Genomic DNA, 17,157 nt, shown 5'->3' on the forward strand with positions numbered 1-17,157 from the left:
TAAATCATATCGTACCATAATTAATATATAGATTTATCCATTTACATGGTACAATTAATCTCGGTAGAAATTGTGCTATCTCTTTCTGCGTTTCAATTCTGAATTCGGTTGATCTCAGTAACATGTTAGCTGTAATCGATGAAGCATTTAGATTCACAATAATTGCAATGCAAGTGTAAAGCAAGTGATTGACGAAACAAAAAAAAAAGTATATATGTATAATAATTATTTCTTAAGACAGTTTCGCTCGAATGAAGATCGATAGATACATCAATGTTGTATCAAATCTCTATCTTCAAATGAAAGTAAATGTTGTATTCCATAGTTTATTGATTCGATAGTCTGTCATCATTTGTAAGATATTTTGAAAACGGATCCTCTAAATCCTAATTTCGCATATATAAGTTTTAAAGAGGTTGTTTGAATTTGCTTTCTTTCAGCTTTTTAATTTTCCTTTTTCCGAATATGTTCTACCACTGACATAGGATCTGGTTTTGCATATGTTCCATTCTAGATATGATTGATGATACAATTCGGAACAACAACGTACTAGAGACTCACAAAATATGATGTTAAACGACAAGTGAGATCTGCTTATTTATTTTCGATGTTGCTGATGAATTATTGTTTCCAAAGAAATTTTCCTGATAATTTTTTTTCCTGTTGGGCAAAAGTATTGAATGGTGCTCTTAAAAAATATATGATTAGTGAAGAGCAAAAGAAATCTAAAACACATTTTTAGCATCATATGCATGGTACAACTCCAACATCATTCATTCGATTAAGGGGACCGTACACATAATGGAAGTGTGTACACGTCTTTAGTGAAAGACTATAAACATAATCCCAGAGAAAGGTAATTTACAATATATTGTGCTCTATCTTTTAATTGAAATTAAAATTAATGCATGAACATCAATTGAACTACTCTTAGTAACTGTCATTAGATGAACATATAAAAAAATACTGAAACTCTGCAACTTATAAATCATTAGTTCTTCACAAATATAAAGAAATTGAAATATAGTTGTATGGAAGATGTTAAAGTCCAAAGTCAAGAAGAAACATAACTAAACCATCGTTCAAGTTGATAGGTAGATTTAAGCCTTAATTTGTTCATTGCTTACAAATAGCTTACATAAACACAAGTAACAATTATTGTAATGTGTTTCATTACTATTGGTTTAATATTATTTCTGCATTTTAGAGGGAACTTCAATTCATTGCAATAATCTTAATTTTTCATAATAACATAGGTCACAGACATGTTAATTATGAAAGATATATCTCAGAATTCTAACATACCTTAAGACTGCTTGTAAATAGAGCCATACCACAAGAGAAAGTGAGTAGAAATTAAAGAGCTTTCAGTTTTCAAAACTTGAATTTAAGCTAATGTTGCAAATCAATGTATCGCTAACCTTAAGTCCAAAGATAAATTAAATAGGTAGAATTAGATTGTTCAACGCAACAACAAACTAGTTTGACCAGCCATGTGAAGTCATAGTACCAGACAATGACCCAAACCAGAGAGCTCAAACTCAATCCTATGTTTTATACCCCAATAATACATGTGTTAAACTTTTTGCAAACATATATATTTATTTACATACGATTCTGTTCTAGAAAACAAGAAAATCCTGAAGCATTTAGTCATCAATAAGAAAAAGAGTCAAATCCAAAAGCAGAACTGATATATGCTACTTTACGAAGAAAGCAAAAGCAGCACCATCCGGTTAATCAAAAGATAGTCATATACATTCTACATTTTCCCTTGACAATATCAACAAGAGCACTGAAATTAATTTATGCATTAATTAAACATGATTAAAATGAACATTAGAGATTAATCAAAATGCTTTATATATGTGTAACAGAAGAGTAGAAAAGATAAACAGTGTTACCCAAGTGTCCATGAAGTAAAAGCATTGAATGATCCATGGTAGTACACAATGTTCCATCAACGTACAGACATACCTACTGAGCTTTGCAGGTGTGAAGGGGTTCTGCAGTACTACAAATTCCATAAAGGTAGTAAGAGCACTCAACTCCATCGTTACTGAATATTAAACCTCAAAATGGCACAAGAAAGGATTACACTGCATTACCAGACAGGCCAATAGCATCATTATCCTTCATGTCTCATTCAAAGCGTCGTTCAGCTGCACTTGATTGAAATTTTCCAAAGGGACCTGCAATATTCAACCATCCATGATGAAATTTATTTATTAATAAAGGTAAATATCCAAAAGTTATGATCTAGGGTAATTATTCTCTTATATATTTAGAAAACATATTAACTTAATATTATTGAGTTAACCTCTTTTGCTCCAAGCCTTGTAGCATAGTTGTGTAGTAGTGTGATCAGATCCTCAAGGCAAAGCTGGCAGTATATATATTAGTCATTAATTGCTGCTGCAGCATCATCAAGATTCTCATAGCAAAGGGGTAATTGGTTTGGAGCAATAAGGGACCACCTCAAACAAATTAATGCCACCTAAAGCTTGTGAATCTTGATGATGCTCCACCGGCAAACAGTGACTGGTTTTCTTTAGTCTAATTAGGACTTTATAAGATTCTCTCTCTGCGTGACCACCACCAAGATCACTAGTCCATGCAAAAGAAAAGCTTCAAAAAAACAAAAGGAGGAGCCGAAAATGAAGGATATCATATCAGGAAGTAGAAAAGGAGGAGAGTTGAAGAAGAAGAATAGAACAGCCCTAACCCTAACCCTAAATGTAATCTAATCCAACATACAAGGCATAAAAGTAAAGGCAAGAAAAGAGGGACAGTAGTAATGTAAGGCATAAAAGGCTCCTCAATCCCATGTGTATATGTAGGCCATGAAAACAGACACAAGACCCACTTGGTAGTATTATTCACTGATATGTCTCTATACAAAAGAAAAGCAATCAAAGTACCACCACCTATAGATATTAACGCATAGAAAGCAAACAGAAACTGTTGAAGGGTTAAGAAGAAATTAAGCAAGGAGAGAGAAAAAATGAAGAGACAAAGCAAGAAACTCTCAAATCAGAACCGGAAGAAAGCTAGGTTGAAGAGAGAGTAGATAACTGAGAAGGAAGAAAGTGTTTAGTGGTGTATATATAGAGAGAGTGGTGAAGTAGGGAAGGGAGAGAGAGAGACAGAGAGTGTGTTTATAAGTAATAAATGAGAGAGGAATTGGTTGGTGCTTAAGATGTGTCAGTGAGAGAGAGAGAGAGAGGATGTAACACGTAGAACAGTTATACATCGTAATCTTAGGCACCAAATTTACCAAAAACTTAAACCTCTCTGACCGAGTCCTTGTTCCAGAGATGGAAGAGGAATAATAGGTAGGGTGAGTGAGAATTGGGAAATGGAAACTTACCCAGCAGAGGAACGAGGTGGCGTTTGGGATTGGAGCAAGTGTTTGCGTCCTCTACAAGCGTTTTCAAAGTGGGGGCCGGAATTGACAGGCCCTGTAACCCTTAGCCCAGCCAAAGTGTGCCCTTTTCTTCTTCCCTAGGGTTTCCTTCTTTTCATTGATCCCCCTTTTGGACTCTTCTTATGTTTCATTATCACAAATCTGCTATACCCTACATAAACAATGCCTTTTATTTCTTAATCACTCTCTATGTTTTCACATCATATAATTCACTCTATCTCTTTTCCCACGCCCTCCTCAACAAATTATATTCATTTTCACTTTGCTGGGTCTTCTGTTTTTTTAGTAATACTTCTCACTTTTTGAAACCAATTGGGTTAGGCTATCTCTAACAATGTGCATTAGTCATATCCAGAGTCCAGTCCATGCGTGTGTGACCAGTTTACTTCAAGTTGGAGGCTTAATTTCTGTGATACTCTCTAATTTACATTATACATTTTATACAAAATACTGCATTAATATATCTATAATCTACAAAGTATATAAGGGAGGTAAGAGCTTTGTATAACTTTATTTTCGTCTCCACATTTTTTAAATCATAAAATCTTACTAATACTTACCGGAAAGAGGTACATGCCTCTATATGTTTATTTTTGAAGAGTTTTAAAAATAGATTATTGTAAAAAATATTAAGATTTGACAAAAGATAGCTACTACAATATATATCTACTTTAAATAATTATCTCAAACTATTCAATTCCTAAATATAAATCATCCACTATCATCTAATTTTTATTATTTGTTTATTCAAATATTAATATGTTATTTTTTTTAAGTTCTAAATAAGCATATAGCTAGAGTTACAAAGCGCCCTTTTCTTCGCTGGTTTTGAACATATATAATACAGCACTGTGGTTCACAAATAATTTTATTTTTTTTGAAATATGTAATCAGAAAATCTATCTCTATAGAAGAACATTCAATTAGAAAATATTATTCCCTTAAATAATTTTCATATCTAAAAATATGTCTTTGCCAAGCACAGCAAAAAAAGAAAGAAAGAAATCCTGCATATATACATATTGTACATGTGAATACAAGATTTTAAAAATATTAGATTTTTTTAAAATTGGAAGAAAAAAAATCCAGAAAATCTTTCACGTACGTGATTAAATTGGATCATACTAATAATTATTTTATTGAAAACTTAGGTATATAAATAAATTACTTTTGACTTTTATTATCTCTTGGATAAGAAGAGGCGCCAAGATTTGTTTTAGTTTATGCTTTTCCAATCATAACAAGAGGGGATCTTTTCATAAAAGATTAAAATAAAAAAAAAACAAGACGGGATTTTTATTTTACACGACAAGAGGGGATCTTAATTTAAAACACTCATTTTCGCAATTAATATATAATATTAATTGCATCCTTTTATTTTCATATGGCATGTTCTAAAGCGATGGACATACCTAAAGTCCCATAATAATATGATGTCTATAGTATTTATCTCCGGTTTTCGTGATTAGTTATAAACTAGACACTGGATATTTACACGCGTAATAAAATTAAATCAATATATTGTGAAAACAAATATTACTCAATGTCTATAACATCCTATTCTGTCATCTTCAGTCATCACCGACCATGTTCCCACGACAAAATAATACTACAGCATCCCTTGTCACGTTAATAACCATAAATAATACTGGTCACAGGACTTTTATGCTTATAAAGTTACAATTACTAAAGTAAGGCACACAGTTATAACTATTGTAAAATTAAAATATTTGAAAGAAAAACCAATAAACAAAAATAAACACAAATACTACATTAAATTAAATAAAAAAGAAAATGGGAACAAAAATGTTAAATATATTATATTCTAATCTAATTATATCGATCTATTTGTGTTAAAAACAACATAAGAAGACAATTATATATGAACATTTTTTTAATAAGATGACAAAATAGATTAGTTTAAATTGTTTTGACCAATTTCATCATTAGTTTGTGAAAAACGGGATTTAATCGGGGACTAATTTATCAAGTGATTATGAATTGAAAATCATGACTCACCTTACTTAAGAATAGATTAAAGAATTAGTTTTAATCATCACAATATATAATTGTTTTATCTTTAATTTTTTTATGTATAAAGTCTTTAGTTTTTTGTGTGCATAATATCCTTTTATTTAATGTTTTTTAAACACAAATTTCTTGATTCGTGCACTATTTTTGAACAAATAAACTCTTGTACCCCTTAACACATAAACAAGAACTAATGAATTTATATACGATTTTTGAACAAACGAACTCTTATGACTTAACAATCAACTATTAACTCCAATTTCAAGCGCAACCCTAAAACTCTTGAACCAAGAATTTAGCAATTTAAGCACAACTCGTAACTCTTTCCTTCTAAAAAGTTTGGAGCTCAAGGGACTTATGTATCGCCCAACTCAACTAGATCGAGCTAAACATCTCCTACTCGCCCACACTAGACCTCCAGTCCATCATCATAAAGTGAAACTCTACATATGATTAACCCCTAATAATTAATTGGATATCTTGGCATGAATATTTTTTAAAATATCATAATCAAACATATTATATTCACCTAATAGGATATTTTCACTTATCAAGAAGAGCAATATCTCCACTAATCAATAACAATATATTCACACAATCACTATAATATATCTATAAGATATCATACAACATTATGTCTAAACTTGGAGAAAGATTAGGGGTGAGAATAGGCTAGGTCATACCATCTTTTAAATATATAAGTCAAACCTGTTTTATAAAATTAAAGGAGTTAATCACCTATACATTGCCAGTGTAAAGTTTTTTTACACTGACAGTCAATCAGAACCGTTAATAGTACCTTTTCATCTACTCAATTAATTAAATTAAAATAAAAAAGCACTATTAACGGCTCTGATTGACTGTCAGTGTAGTGTATAGGTGATTAACTCAAATTAAAGTCTAAACTTGATCTATTATCTTAAGCTTTTTTATAGGTCTGATTTGCCTTTTTTAGAAGTTTGACTTGACCCATTAACCTACTTAAAAACCTACTTTTACAATTAGCCTATTTAAAAATTTATTTTGCATTAACAATGTTAAATAGGTCAATAAATATAATTTTAAATAAGTCAATAATTATACTTTTAAATACATGTGCAATTTTCATGATAAATCATTTTTTACTTGTATGATAAAAAAGTAGTTTACATTATTATTAAAATTTAAAGTTTAAAATAAAAAACAAACTACTTGAGGGACTTATGTTATACACTAACGTATACTCATGCTAAGTTGTAATGTAATGAAGAAGATAATCCTATTAAATTTTTTTTTAATATTTTCTATATCATATTTAAAATTTTCTAAATAATCAACCATGAAAATGAAGGAAAAAAACATGCAAAGATACAACTACTAGAGGTTTATTTTCAATATCTTAATTTCATACAAACAAAGAATGTAAATTTTTTAATTATAGTGGAAATGTAAAAAATATTGATAATTTAATGTATTTTATTACAAGTTTATTTATTTAATTATATTATTAATAATGTTATATAAGTCTATAAATTTAAAAACTATTTGATATTTCATTTTGTTAATTCAAATCAATGGATAATCATAAAAGTATTTTATACATTAATTTGAATCTAAACCCCTACCGAATCAATACAATTTTTTTACACTTGCTAGATCAATAGCCGCAAATTGGGATATCAATCTCTAAAAACATGATTTCTTAAATGTTACCACTTAAACTAGGAAATCTAGTATTCCTATCAGGGTGGAACAATTTGGATACAAACCTACCATATCATTAACTTGTAATATATAGTAAGCTCCCTATGGAATTAGTCCATTGACTATTTTCCATATACTTTGCTCTTCCAATATTTAGTTAGGGACTAAGCCCTTGAATTTGTACTTTATTTGGTTGGTCACTTTTTACATGTAAGTCTTGTCCTTGTTCATATATGGATCAACCATTGGTCACTTATAACTGGTATACCTCAACCTGGCCCACATATCGCATAAACTAATGTCCTAGAGGTGACTTTCCATTTCAAGAATAAACCATTCTAGAGGAACTTTCAATAATTGGACTCATAGAACACCACACCAATATCCTCACAATGGAATATTTAACTTTCGAAAACACCCTCTTCTCTAGTCCTAAATTGATCCACACAACACACCTTGATGCCTAAATGCCTTGAGCACCCTCACCATTATCATCACCTCATCATTCACCAGTTAATCACCATAACATGCCTAAATTCTTAAAACATTCTCAACATCAACGCCACAATTGTTCAACAGTTAATCAACATTGCATGCTTAAATGCTTAAAACATTATTAGCATCATCACCTCAATAATTCAACAATTATTCAATAATTAAAAACTGAATGATTACAACGTGTTCTAGATATCCCTATTAATAAGCAAAAATTAGGATAAACCTTTAAGCACAATTATATATCTCATCAAGTACGGTCGTGCTCAATAACCTGGACGTGCTTTGTTAAAACAAGAAGGATGAGCATGCTTATTGGCAAGCACAATTGTGCTTTATTAGTGGCAAGGGCATGCTTCTCGTTCAAGAACACTCTGATGGAAGCATGATCGTGCATATTGGTAAGCACGTACAACCTTGTATCATAACACAGTCACGCATTTGGGCGTGCTTCCGCTTGAAGCACAATCGTGCATCAAACAAGCACAACTATTCATGGCTTCAAAGTTTATAATTGCTCCATTTTATTTTTTTTAGTGCATGAATTTCATCTCTTTAAATATTTTCCCAATTTAGGTGCACACTTAACAAGAAAAGTGAAGTTTTGTCAAAGAATTAACATTAAAATAGGACAAAACAATTGTGAATGACATGTTATTATGCAGTATATTGAGGGTTTAACACTCTACGACTATTGGCCACCCTAGATTGGTCTTGACGCCCGCAACACCGTTTATGGTTCCTATGGCACCATTTGCCACCACCACTATGTCACCTGTTGCACCATCCACCACTAAACTCCTAGAGTGCATGGAGGCTATGCAAAAACATAATAATGAGGTAGTCTTAGTAGCCCTCCGCTAGCGACACGAGGTCGATCTTGCATGATATGAATGAGATCTTAAAGCTCTACAACAAGAGAACATCAATATTCGCACAAGTATAGGTACCTTGGCAATGGAGGAACACGTAACCTCTCAACCCACTAGAGACACCCCTACTGCACGAGATTTTCAACTCAACTAGGAAGGCCAACCTCATCCTTGGATGACGCTAGGGCAATTCGCCGATGAATGTCATTGTAATTCCTTTATCAACACATAATCAATGTATAACTTCCCTGAGGATGGAAACGTATGATCATGAAGGCATATGATAGGTTGACATGTCTAGACGAGCACCTCGATGCCTATTAAACCAAAATACGCTTGTACACCAAAAACGAGACAATCTTATGCAAGATCTTCTCGACAACGCTCACAAGCCTTACACTACTATGATATACTTGCATACCCCCATTAAGCATACCTACCTAGCTACGTTGTTTTGACACAACATTTTAGTGTGCGATTTGCAACTAGTCGGCCTCATGAGTCCTTGACTCTAGTGTTGCCTAACATGAGGCAAGATGAAAACAAATCACTCCAAGCTTTCATGGAGAGGTTCTCATTTATGGTTAATAAAATACATAACCATCATCCCCAAATAACCCTAAAAATCCCATGCTAAACACACTAAAAGGGGGGTCATTCTCCCATGACTTCTATTGGGACAAGCCCACTATTATGAATGAGCTAAGACCACACGTCGCCAACTTCATCTAAATGGAGGGACACGAGGCCAATTGGTGTAGGATTTGATCTTCCCCCTTTAATTTATTTTTGAAGTGATATTATTTAATCTTTATGCTCTTTTTTCTTTAGATTGTTACGCAAAAGTCACTTAATATCATCAATTAGAACAATGAAAAATCATATTGAAGACATAAATTAAAGAATAGATACAATTTGGATTTCCTCCTTATACATCGCATATAACAAGAGAGATTAGGAGTTAATCTCACTACCTAATAAATTTCACTAATCCAATAATTATCACATGCTTAGAGTAAGACTACTCACTCTCCCTAACCTTGATGAGTTATAGAAGATGGACGTAAATCTCTGAAGTGTTCTCCTAAGAGTCATGGTTCTCCTAAGCCTTCAGAACACTTAGGAAAAGAGAAAAGAGTAAAATAAAAATTTGATCGTATAACTTCCTTTTCTAAAAACTTAACCCCATCTTAACTCAACAATTAAAAATAATCAACTCTAATTACAAAACTCTTTCCTCACCTAATAAAATAATTAAAACAATTATTAAAACTATTACAAATAATTATAACAAAATATAATTATAGTAATTAACAATATATATTAAAATATCATAAAATATATATTTTTTAAAATATATTTAATTACATAAATAATTAAAACATATATTTTCTTTAAATACTTTCTATAACAAAATATCATAAAAATACATATTTCTTTAATAAATATTATACAAAATAATTTCACAAATATTTATTAAAAATCCTTATAAAAGCCTCTAAAATATTTTATAAAAACACTTTAATTAAGCAAAATATTCCTTTAACAATTTTAGAAAACTTAAATCTTACAATTTGCCTCAAAAATCATGTTAATAATACAATGAACTTGAAAAACTAAGACCACAATAAAAATTTAATGTCTTAATATCTTTTTCTAGTTTGTGATAAATATATGTATCTTCCATATAATTACTATATGTATTTATTATTTCAGTTTTTTTACATTTATTAAATATAATAATTTAACATAATTTTAATTTTCTTAAAATACAATGTATGCACATCTTTTTAAATCCGTGCAACATTCAGTATATTATTATTCTTAACATGTTTACGATTATTGTAATTAGAACGATCATAAACAAACCCGACGGAAGGAACCATCTAGAATTGCAAAGCATCAAATATTACTTGTTGACATACAAAAGCCGCAAATCACAAGGAATATATTGCCTTTAACCTTCCAATATGTAATAAAAATTTGATGAATAAATCATAGGAAAAAGTGTGGATTGTACTAGAAACTATTATTATATGTGGACTTTTATAATGGAGCTAGGATCTTGAATAAATCACTCACATTCTATAAATTCCAGGTACTTGAATACGCAACGAAATGTCGCATTATCTAGTAAGATTCCGAGTGTGTTTCCTCGTGGGTTTATCATTTATCTAATCGGTCAAGTCATGTTCAACAATCAACACAAACATTTTATTTAGAAAAGCAATCTTTTTATGGCGTTTAGCATAAGATTTCGGGGGTTGGGGTTGTTTTCAATTCTCATACGGTTAGTTAATGTGAGCCTATTAACATTAAAAAAGATCAAACTATATCAAATTAGTTTTATAGCTAGAAAAAGTTATTAAGAAGAGATATCATCGAAGGTATTCAGACATTTTTTTTAGAAACTAGTTATTGAGAAAACAGATAAATATTTTATATTAATAATATAATTATAAAAAAATATTTAAAATTGTGCATAGTGTGACTTATGGCATTTTGATTAAAAAAATCCAGTTGAGAAATAGCTAGATAGTAGTATAATAGAGTATTCAATTATCTTTATATAACATAGAGGAGAAATTCATCTAATTTAAGAATAAATTTACTTAAATTTACTCCACTTAATAACTCATGTTCTACCGTTGAATTAAAAGTTTTTAATGTATTGAAAATTTTTAATTTTTAAAAAATTAAAAATTATTTAATATTTTGTTTCATTAATTTAAATTAATTAATAGATAATCATAAAATATTTTATACGTTGATTTGAGTTAACAAAATATATAGAGTATCAATGATTTTCAAATTTTTAAAAAAATTATAGATTTGATTTTTGCATTAATGACTTTTAGTTTAATATTTTGATTGTTAAAATTTGATGCAGAACATGAGTTATTTAATGGACTAAATTTATGTAGATTTACTTTTAGAGCAAGTAGATCCCTCTTCTCTCTCTCTCTCTCTCTCTCTCTCTCTCTGTCTCTCTCTCTCTCTCTCTCTCTCTATATATATATATATATATATATATATATACTATAAATCAATTGTATTTTTCATATAGTCCTATTTTTCTATATTAGTTTTTATTCCCCCCCCCCCCTCCTCTCTCCCTCTTCTATTTTCAATGGAGTGCACTAGACCTATGTTGTAATATAACTTAAGAGTAACACCTTAGAGCTTAATACCAAGTTAGTTACTATTATACATAGAGTTGTCAAAGTAAGTAACTCAGTGTGACCTGACCACCATGAATTAGATGATAGATAGGTTAATTCAGTTTGGCTCACCTTTAAGTGAACTTAAAAATAAATCAACTCAACCCAATTCACCATGAGTTGGTTTAAATGAATTGTCTTTTTAATAATTCTAAGATTAAGAAATAGGATATCCACATTTCTTTTGAAAGGTAACTTAAGTAATTGCCACATTATATTCGTTCTATTCACATATTACATATAACACATTGTTAATTAAATGCTTCAGTATGTGTTTACATCTTAAGCACATATTTTAGGGAACCAAGCGTGAAAGAAAAGATTTGGTAGATTTCGATCAACGCTTTTGCAAATACCCTAAAACTTAAGTACAGATTAGTACATCTTGACATGTTTCTGTGATAGACGTTAACACACCTCTCAAAAATTTGTGAAATTACACATATATCCTCTTTTTTTTTTTTTACAATAACCCCTTAATTGTTTCAAAAAACATTACATGGACACCTATTTGAAAAACATTACATTGAGAGGGTGTTTGGGAGAGATAAAATCTCTTAATTTCAGATGTTTTATTGAAAAAAAGTTGTGTTTGAAACAACAACTTAAATTTGTAAAGAACTCTTTTTTTTTCTTGAAAACTTGTTTTTTCTTTTAAGTTAATTTACTACATAAAAACTGATTTTTTTTACTATATTTAAATGAAATTAAATATTTTAAAATTGTTTTTTCAATCAACTTATCCAAATAAAATTTTATTTTGATTATAATTGATTGTAGAAATAATCAATTATTCATATAATTTAATTATTAAAATAGTTTAATTTTTACAATTTTTTCAAACACAGCCTTAGACTCCAGCAAAATAGGTTGTCATATACATTAAAAAGATAATAAATAAATAAAAAAATAAGAGAGTTAGTGTGTAATTTCACAAAACTCCAATAAGTACAAGTATAATTTTACGTAAAAGATTCCATTGTGCTTGTTTTACCAAAAATAACCAATATTAATAAAGATGATTCGTCACTTATTTCTTAAACAAGTCAAATTTTTTTATTTTTACTTAAATATAACATCGAAAATTTTATTTTAGATATTTTTAAAATAGGGGACTGATAAAGTAAGAGTATAAGAGAGTTATATCCTGATAATTAAAATAAAAAATAAAAAATAAAATAATAAAAAAAAAAAGGTTTGTGCCTGTTTGCTTGAATGTGTGTTAAGAAAAGTCTTTTCGTTATGTTTATTTACTTTATATCAAGAATTTGCCGTGTGGCCAGATAAAGCATACCCCACCGAAAGTTGTATTGAGTACTCATAATGCATTTTTAACTCATCTGGGTTCCACAACCCTCAATCTTTTATCATTTCATGGTACGTATCAAGTTGAATAATGAATATGTAGCATCTCCATTGATCTTTAAGAAAATACATTTCATAATTTTACAAATTATTTTATATCATTCTACTAATCTATATTCCTTTTCTTAAATAGTTTGTTTTTTATTAAACAAAACATATTATATATAGGCAATACTTGATTTACAAATCAGAGATTTGCGCTTGAAATGACTTTAATTTGGCTCAACAGCTACTAGTAAAAGAGAGGAGCCAGAAGCTTTCAGGGATTGGCTTCTTGTCCTTGTTCATATCACTGGTCAATGCAATGTGTCTATGATTTAGGACTAATTAAAATTTGTTAGTTGAAGAGAGGATCACAAAATTCCACCACATGAATATTTTTTGGCTGTTGTAGAATGATATGCTGGACTAAATAAGTGATTGTGGGCGGCAACAGAGTGACAGTGCCTTTTGCTTTTCGAAAAGTTGCTATTACATGTCTCTGCACTTTTTCATGTGTTATCGTTAATAATTGTTTTTTCAAATTTCAATCTTAACCTCTGCAACAAAATCTTCCTAGTATAAAAGTGCATCGATCTGCGAACTCAGTTTCCCGCTATGCACTCTCCAAACTATAAAAACCAACAAATTTCACATGGCACCGTTTGCGATGGAATTTGTTTTATGAGTTCTTTTTATTCGAACTAGTATAAACTGTTTTAATTTAGATATTTGACATTTTGAACTTTAAAGTATAAGAAAAAGTGGTGTAGAAAGATTAATAATTACTTGTTTTCAGATTTTCATTAATGAATATTAAGCAATAATGTTCATGCACGCAAATACTCAAACGAACAGAATGAACAATCAATACATTGGCAATACAGATCATAGTTCATTTCACATAAAGATCCAATTATAAATGAGGATTAAACTAACTACGAATTGAAAATTAATTACGAAACTAATTACACTAATCTTAAGAAAAGCAAGGAAATATAGTCAAGAAATTAGTACCCAACAATCGCATGCATGGAAGCCATATGCGTAGGTAGAGAGTGCTTTCAGGAGTGCAAGTATGAAATTTCTGACCTCTTTTGAGGGGTTATGATTCCTATTTTTATAGACTCTACTCGAGAGCGGTTACTCCTGTGTAAACGTGTCGTGGTTGTGCAATCGCTACCCACTACGCTGATGTCGTGGAACCCATGTAACTTCCATAACTGTCCCCTCCACGTTCTTTTATTTCTTCGACCAAAGTTTTTTGTAACTACCTTAGTGTAACTGCTTAACTACTCAAAACACCTCATCTCTTACATTTTTCGACCAACATTTGAATACCTACATTTTGTACTTCCAATACTTTCTTGGTAGATACATATTTTCTTGTCTTTCTTTTCGCGTATCTTCGAAAGCATAGTTTTCGAGTGATATAACTTTCGAGTAGTCCTAACATGCACACACTCTTCTTTACACACAATTTTCAGTTGAACTAATGATTTTTTTAACACTACTTTTAAATAACACTAAATCTAAATTCATGTTTTAAGAAGATGTTAGATTTATTTATCTTCACTTATCATATATTTGTATACCATGCTTAATAATATAAGCTTGTGAGAAGTTAAAGATATATAATGTCAAGATAAAATGCATAAATGAAAGTCAAGACGATACTCATTGCATAAGTTGATTTTCTAGCTTAAATTTATGTTGTAAGATTTGTTTTATTGCATTTTTTCTTTAGTTAAAAGGGAAAGTTTTACATTGTGAGACCCTTAATATTTACACACAATTTCTCACATTTTTCTCTTATCATATGGCATCAATTTTTTTTTATGAAAAATATAATGCTAACAAAATTCTCTAGCTCTCTCCTTTTTCATATTCTCTTTAATATTGGTTAAAAATTATAAATTTTGTCCAGCCTTACTACTAAATCAAGAAACTCATTAAATCACACACAAAATTTACAATTTTTTTTGACAAAAATAAAGAAAGTGTTAGAGAGAATGTCCCTATTATTTTTTTTTTAATTTCTATATTTTTACTCTCTCCTCTTCTTTCATTTTTACTTCTTTACTAAATAAAGAGCGTAGGTCTCATTAAAATTTTGCCAATTTCTTTTCTATTAAACTGTGAAGTTATTATCTTTTTTTCTCTTTTATTTATTTTTCTTTCTTAGCAAATATAATATCGAAAGAATGGATTTTTTTGGACAAATATTATATATATATATATATATATATATGAATATAAATTTATTTATTTTTCGTTCCTAGAGTATTTACTGTCGATAACGGTGACTAATCTCCTCGCTACATTGGAAGCACCTCAAAAGGTGGGATAGTTAACCTCAAAATTTAACGCGACTGCATACACAAGACAAGATTTGAACTCCTAACCTTATTTAAAATAAATAATCCTTATGCTGAACCACATATTTTGGGATTACGTGATTATGAATATGAACATTACACACAAAACAAAACACATATTGAAAGAGTAATTATTGACTATAGTTTATAGATTTATGTAGAGTTTTAGTAGATGAGAGAAGGCAAAGTGGTAACGGTAGGAGTCGAAACTAGAAGGGGTGCAGTAGGTCACATTGACAGATAATCAGAATGTTCTGCCACACAGCCAATCACAGTAAAGTAATTAACCCCTTCCCCTCATGACATGACCTTGATGTGACTGCATTTTTGTACGGACGAGATAGACAAGCGTTGAACACGGAGAAGTGGATCCTATTCTCCCACGCTCTCCTCTACACAAAATCATCTTCCTCGGACCTACTTTCACCATCTTCTTATAATATAATTTAATCATTCAAGATGCTACCTATACTTTATACTTGTATACTAGTCATAGCTGCTCAATTAAACTATTCTTCAGTGCCACGCCAATTGCTTTGACTTTCAACTTTCAATTGCCTTTTCGTTCTATCTAGTAACCTACTTTCTCATCTCTTATACTTTACTCATATTAAATTAACTATGGCCTTTAACAAGTCTTTAATTAAAGAGGGATAATGTGTACTATTAGGGATGGGAAAAAAGCCCACCCCTAGTTTCAAATGGGTAGTTTGTGGTTTTGGAGCAATTTTATTTATTTATTTTTATGTTTTGTAACCAGTAATTCTACTCATTTTATAGTTTGTAGACAGTTGTTTCTTTATTAAAGATAAACATACATCTCTTATAGGTATCATGATTAAGTACATTCTCTTTAAACACCGAATATTTCCTGTCTTTGAAGCTTCTTCCGCCTAAAACTAAAAGGTAAATATATAAGTGTTGGAACAAAGATACAGTTCATTTGTTAAACAGAAAAAGGTTTTCTTAATTTGATTTTTCTGGGAGGTCTCTGAATACTATTAATAATGTTTTCATGATTTCAAAATTTTGTCATCTAACTTGTCATTTATAGTTTGATACGATTTAGCAACAAGCAAATGATATGTTGAAGTTATTTAACAAAAAAGAATTAGATGTGTTTGAGAAAATTGTGAAAATTTTATTATTTTAATAATTAATTACATATGATTAGTTATTGTTATAATTAATTATAAAAAGAATATATTTTTATAAATTTATTTAAAAGTAAGTTTGTAATATTTAATTTTGTTTAGATTAAAAAAAAAATTATACAGTAAATTAGTTTTTTTTAAGTTGTTGAAAAATAATTATAAGCTTTAAACTTTCAAATTCATGGAAACAACTTTTTTTTCTTCATAAAAAGTTGTTTTATAAATATCAGCTATTGGGTCTGTTTCTTAATAATAAAAAAAATGTTTCTAAACAAGTCCTTTAAAAAAAATAACTTTTTAAGAAGTAGATAAGAGTTAAAAAAACTAGAATGCTCTTTTTTTAAAAAAAAAATAGAAATTTTAAATAAACACATTAAAAATTAAAATACTTATTTTATTAAAATAAATTATAAGAAAAATTTTTTTATAAAAAAAAACAGACCTATTGTCTCAAACAACAAACTTATTTTATAAGCAATTTTTTTTTCCAACAAAATAACTATGTTAGGAAAAAAAATATTTCACAAACTCACACTTACTACACATACCTAA

General features: G+C 29.6%; 1 long non-coding RNA gene across 1 annotated transcript; it reads right to left on the reverse strand.

The window, feature by feature from the left end:
- On the reverse strand, positions 1 to 3,284 carry LOC109816713 (uncharacterized). The gene is made up of 3 exons (XR_003805818.2): positions 2,321 to 3,284; positions 2,109 to 2,192; positions 1 to 2,014 (listed from the first exon to the last, which is right to left on the reverse strand). It is a non-coding gene; the product is annotated as an uncharacterized LOC109816713 (long non-coding RNA).
- Positions 3,285 to 17,157: the final 13,873 nt, after the last annotated feature.

The sequence above is a fragment of the Cajanus cajan genome, chromosome 3 (assembly GCF_000230855.2).
Source record: "Cajanus cajan strain Asha chromosome 3, NIPB_CcT2T_4, whole genome shotgun sequence".
Lineage (NCBI taxonomy): Eukaryota > Viridiplantae > Streptophyta > Magnoliopsida > Fabales > Fabaceae > Cajanus > Cajanus cajan.